Below are 6,771 nucleotides of genomic sequence, written 5' to 3'. Positions count from 1 at the left end.
CCGTGGCCGAGGGGGTAAGCACGTCAGCGCCCCGCAATGACCCACAAGTCTCTCACCAATGCGCTCGCCGTGAGTTCAAGTGTCCAGCTCATGTTGGCTTCGTCCACGCCCTACACCCCCGCCAACTCCCTTTTTCCGCAGATCTCCCTCGGTTTCCTCCAAATAAATAAATAAGTAAGAGGATACATCAGGACAACTCAAGCCAGAGCAATGACGAAATGAAGTAATCTCACGGGACATCAAAATAAATTTCACACCGTTCAATAGATTTTAGTACGGGACCGCGGAACGGAAAATTTCCGAATTCTGTTTATTTAGCCATTGAAAAAAGAGAATAAAAGTTATTCTGCAAAGCGTGGGGAGAAATAAAGGCTTCTCATTGGGGGAAAATTAAGTGTTAGTGTGGAATTTAGTTTATCATCTTTTTATGACCTGGAAAAAAGAGAGAATTCATTCACTAAAATATGCCCGTGTGATCATTTTCACAGGGGATTTAATTTCCCCGTCTTTTAATAGATAACTAGTCTTTTTCCTCGAGAAAATTTGAGAATAAAAAAGCATATTTTGAGGAGGTGGAATTCAAAATTGCGAAAAATTCACGGAAGGACAGTTCCCTCGAAGTTGCCAATTTGTGGAAACTCTTTTAGATATGGCAAATCACTAGCACTGAAACCGTCACGCGATATTTTGTGACGTCAAAACACTTACCAGCTTTTGATTGTTAGTGTGACCTTCTGTGGCCATTTGACTGTTAAACATGAACGAGAAAAAAACATCAAAAATGATGCCAAAATCAGAAAAAGAGAGTGAAAACTCCTTTGCAAATAGCATTTTCAGCAGAAAAGCGTTTTTGAGAACATGTTGTATTGTTGAACTTTTATTTGCTAATTGGCCTTGCGATTACTGGCCTTCCGTGGCCGAGGGGGTAAGCACGTCAGCGCCCCGCAATAACCCACAAGTCTCTCACCAATGCGCTCGCCGTGAGTTCAAGTCCAGCTCATGTTGGCTTCGTCCACGGTGTATATTTAAGATTATTTTTATCTATCTAAGAGAACTATTTTTTATCCCATTGTGTATATCATCTTAACGTACCAATGTTCTAATAAAGCTGTGAGGTGTGTCTTTTTATTTGAATGTACGTTTGCTGTTTATATCACACCGCATGCATTTAATATCAATTCTGACAATACTTAGGAATGTATTAAAAAATTTTTAAAAAATTAAGATCAGAGTGCAGGCCGATCTTATTTGTTGGCTGACGATACCATATTCTGTTGCAAATATATTGATTAAACTTATGTTATATCACCATTGATAATATCATAACGCAGACAATATATAGCTAGAGGTGGTCCCTTATTTTAATGTGTGTTTTTCTCTTTAAGGAAAAATCGAAAACAACATTGACGACCACAGCCTTATTATTTCAATGTTATGTATTTGTTATGTTTCTCTTCAAATAAAAGCTTTTTTTAAATGAACAGTCATAGAGTTTTGTGGAAGAGCTACCTCCCTATGTCCCACTACTTATATGTTGAACAGTCGTCTGCAGTAAGTTGTTTGGGCGAGCTGGTAACAACACTTACACACATTGCGTGAGAATGAGAAGGTTTTCTTGCATAAAATTTCCTCCGCGAAGCCAAATTTATTACGAAATTGTCTACCCCGATGGTGCACTTTCAAACTCAAATATAGTTCGTGAATTTGGGAAAGAAAGCGCTAAAACTTTTGAGTGGGTATCTGCCGCTTTATTTAATTTTCTCTGAAAAGTTTCATGCTTGACCAGGTACACTGAATTTGGGAAACGCCACTGACTTAAGTAACAATGCTACAGGAGAGCTCCTAACTGGTGTGACGACACGCTAACTAGATAATATGGTAAAAACATGGAGTAACCAAAGGACTGGCTAGATAGAGGGGATCATTTCGTATTTCCTTTATAATTTCGTAGAATTTAAACACTTTTAGAACATCTCTGGGAAACGTTGAGAAGCATTGCAAATTTAGAGGCTGACTTCGTGTTCACTTAAAATAATAGTAGTAATTCGAATTTGTTTAAAGTGATATACCGGGGATAGTTTAATCTTCAACCCCCACAGGCGTTACAGCAGATACCTGTGAAGGGAAATGCGGATATAGGACGTCATGTGTGGAGGGAAAGCACTGTGGGTGTCAGGACGGATGGTATGGTCCATTCACACAACAAGGAATCCCTAACAAGTTTTGTCTGCGTAAGTTATCGTTACAATAAGTGAGTGAGTGCTTGGGGTTTAACGTCGTACTCAACAATTTTTCAGTCACATGACGACGAAGGAATCATTAGGGTGCATGTACGTGTAATGTGCCTAATTGTTGCAGGGCGGATTTCCACCGCTCTTTTATTTAGTGCTGCTTCACTGAGACGACTTACCGAAGGCAAGTAAGCCGCCCCGCCCGAGCCATTATACTGATACGGGTCACCCAGTCGTTGCACTATCTCCTTCATACTGAACGCCAAGCGAGGAAGATACAACTTCCTCTTTTAAAGTCTTAGGTGTGACTCGATCAAGGGTTGATCCTGGATCTACAGGTCCCGAAGCGGACGCTCTACCAACTGTGCTATCCGGGCCGGTTTGTTACAATAAGGTTAGTGCTATTATAGCACTATTTTGCAAGGTGGTGTATTTTGTTAAAGTTTTAGTGCATCATAACTATAAAGGTGGGATCTACCTCATAGGTCAGTGAGTAGCCTGAACAATGTAACTGCAAAACAAGTGAAATACGTGTAAAATTGTCATGACGGGTTAGCGTTGTTAAATAAATGCTATAGCTTTGGGCCATCATAGCGGGTAAGTGCAGTTTACTCTCTTGTTGATAAACAGGAAACTGTGGGTCTGGTGGGCATAATTGTCTTGCCAGTACCACATGCAGTGCGGTCCTTGTCAGTAATACACAGGTAAAAGCGTGTGATTGTTCCGTCCGCGCAAGTCGATCATCTACAGGGCAATGTCTAGGTGAGTATTTCGACATATCACATATCCTATGCTAATGATTTATTTATCTTTGATTGTTTATTTAGCGCAATACGCAAGAACCTTTCCTCAAGTAAAACACATTTCAAACTTTGGATCGTACGGTTACCTTTTCTGACTATTGGGACCAGTTGTTTCGTATCAGGTGTTTGCCGCTTAACACATATAGACTGCTATTTTCATTAATGCATACGTGTACAGATTTATGAATACACTAGCCCAATGAATATTGAAGCGAACTATTTCAAGGGGAAAAAAAGCCCAATTAAATCGAACGTGTTTCTTGGACAGTGTTGATGGTCTTTTATGTGACATATATTTTATTTTACTGTGGTCTTTGCCTTTAATTGCAGATATTTGCCTAACATCTATACTCGATTTACAAACATGTGCAGTTTAATTGTCAAAAAGATGCTACCAGAGTTTTTTTTTCAGATGTTCATATTAGATGCTATCTGCTGAATAAATATGATGTAACGCGTTTGAAAATGAATACAAGAATAAGTAATTCAGTGGTACACAGGCCTGCTTTGTCTACAAGACAAGTTTGGCCTACAATCGGGACAGAAGCTCCGAAAAGTTATTATCCGAAAAGTTACCATGGTTTTACAATCTCCTGGGTGCAAGCAGTGTAACTTATTTTTACAATCGATTGTAAAGTGAATTCTAGAATTAATTCTAGGTGTTGTATGATCCTTGGGGTAAGCGAGCCCAGACTGTGGCTTTAAGTCAAGATTGTCAAGCACGTGGCAAACCGGGCAATCCGCTTTCTTCCATCCATAACCGGCGTCACATATTCAATAAAACCAAGAGTTGATAAAATAAGATATGTACAAAGAATGATTCATATTCTTACTTTGTCTGATTTTTGTCTGGTGTGCCAGTTGTTGATCTGGTACAGACAGGTTTAGGAGGACAACCCAGGATACTTCCAAGCACAATGGCTGGATACTTTTTATGATGAATCCATGGACATGTAAAGACGTACCGGTTCATCTCTATGAATTTTGCATTTTGACACCTGGCCCATTAATCGTCTGCTTCAGTGAAACATCCAGGCAATGAACGGTTTTATAACGAAGAGTTGAATCCAAATATCTCTTTGCAAACAGAAACTAGACAAAATGTAAAGACAATAATTAATTCAATAATCAAATCTGAAGATTTAATCAGCAGTGTATGACTTCATACATTGTGAGATACCTGTTCTGTAGGTTTTTTTCTTCTATCTTTGGTACTTTGCTGGTTCCCTTACTAGAACCAAAATGATCAGCAAACATGGCAATGACTATATGGAGGAAAGTCTAACTGTTTAATCTGGCCTTGTATTAACATGCCTGCCTTTTCATCCTTAGACTGGGGCCTTTATCAACCTGATGCGGATGTCTTTATCCTTATAATGGGATCTTGATGCTAATATCTTTACAGCCGGATGCTGGGATATTTTTCATCCTGATGTAGGGATCTTTATCCTGATACTGGCATCTTTATCATCCTTATGCTGGGATATTTATTCTTATACTGGGATCTTTGCATCTTGATATTCAGACATTTATCATTCTGATGCTGGGGCCTTCATAATGCTGATGCAGGGGCCGTCATTATTATTCAACAAGGAGCAGGTCATAACCAAATGTTCAAGCCGAACTTACGTACTTATTAAAGCAATATGATGAGCGACTTGAGAATAAAGGTCTGTCAGCAATATACGGATGGTCGTGGTTTTCCTCTCAGCATAGTGTTGGCCGCCTTTGTACAAGTTAGATATTCCTGGGCACGGCGTAAAACACAAGTTAAATAAATAAATAAATAGATTCCACCAGTTTGATACTGATGCTGGGGTTTTTATACTGATGCTGAAATATGTATACTGATACTGGGATCTTTATCTTCCTTATGTATCTATCCTTATACTGAGATCTTTATCATCGTCATGCTGGGGCCTTTACAGTGATGCTGGGGTATTTATACTGATGCTGGGGCCTTTATACTGATGCTGGAGCCTTTACACTGATGCTGGGGTCTTTATGCTGGAATATGTATACTGATACAGAGATTTTTATCATCCTGATGTTGGGGTCTTTATACTGATGCTGGGGCCTTTATACTGATACTGGGGCCTTTATACTGATGCTGGAATATGTATACTGATACAGAGATCGTTATCATCCTGATGCTGGGGTCTTTATACTGATGCTGGGGCCTTTATACTGATGCTGGAATATGTATACTGATACAGAGATCTTTATCATCCTGATGCTGGGGTCTTTGTACTGATGCTGGGTCCTTTATACTGATGCTGGGGCCTTTATACTGATGCTGGAATATGTGTACTGATACTGGGATCTTTATCTTCCTTGTGTATCTATCCTTATACTGAGATCTTTATCATCGTGATGCTGGGGCGTTTATACTGATGCTGGGGCGTTTATACTGATGCTGGGGCCTTTATACTGATGCTGGAATATGTGTACTGATACTGGGATCTTTATCTTCCTTATGTATCTACCCTCATACTGAGATCTTTATCATCGTGATGCTGGGGCGTTTATACTGATGTTGGGGTCTTTATACTGATGATGGGGCCTTTATACTGATGCTGGGGCCTTTATACTGATACTGGAATATGTGTACTGATACTGGGATCTTTATCTTCCTTATGTATCTATCCTTATACTGAGATCTTCATCATCCTGATGCTTGGGTCTTTATACTGATGCTGGGGCCTTTATACTGATGCTGGGGCCTTTATACTGATGCTGGGGTATTTATACTGATGCTGGAATGTGTGTATTGATATTGAGATCTTTATCTTCCTGATGCAGACATCTTTATCCTGATATTGTGATTTTATCTCCTGATGCCGAGAACGTTACATCATGATACAAGGATATTTATTATCCTGATACCGGGATCTTTATCCTGATACTGCCGTCTTTATCATCTTAATACTGGGATCTTTATCATGCCTATGCACAGATCTTTATCCTAATACTGAGATCTTTATCTTTCTAATGTAGAGATCTTTATCCTAATACTGGTATCTTTACATTCTGATGCTGGCATATTTATCATCTGGATGTTGTTATCTTTATCATCCCGTGCCGGGATCATTATCATTCTAATGCTGTTGCCTGTATCATCCTCATGCATGGGCCTTCATCATTATCCCACAAAGTGCAGGTCATACTCAAGTGTTCAAGGCGTTTGCCTATGAATCCCCAGGACATTCGAGGCGCACGTCAAAACCTTCTTACGAAAGCAATTTTCCTTCCACCAATGTGGTGTGCATGTCTATACGACACAGGTGGGATAGCAAGCCGGCAACCTGCCATAACTCAATGGTTTACTCACGGCACTGGTATTACCCACACATAATTTAAGTTGATCAGCATTACAGAAGTGAAAGATTCTTGAGTCTAGCATTAATTGTAGCATCAACCTAATGAAGAAATATTATTAAACCCATGTACCACAGAGCCTAAAACAGTGTAATTGACAAGGTGCTGAATGTCTGATGAGTCACAGCAAAAGCAAAGCAAAAATTACTTGGGTTATATTTAAAGTATGCATCCATTATTTAGCCGTATCTAGTTTTATGTTTTTTACGTGGTCTTCAGATATTGACGAATGTGTCGAAAAGTGGGGGATTTGTGGTAACAACTCTATATGCGAAAACACAGAAGGCCACTACACATGCGCCTGTACAAAAGGATATAGTAAGAAAAACGGTGAGAAGTTGGGGTGCAATCAAGGTAAG

This window comes from Liolophura sinensis, chromosome 2 (genome assembly GCF_032854445.1).
Source record: "Liolophura sinensis isolate JHLJ2023 chromosome 2, CUHK_Ljap_v2, whole genome shotgun sequence".
Taxonomy (NCBI): Eukaryota; Metazoa; Mollusca; class Polyplacophora; order Chitonida; family Chitonidae; genus Liolophura; species Liolophura sinensis.
The sequence above is the reverse complement of the archived record's forward strand: the minus strand, read 5'-3'. Positions refer to the sequence as shown.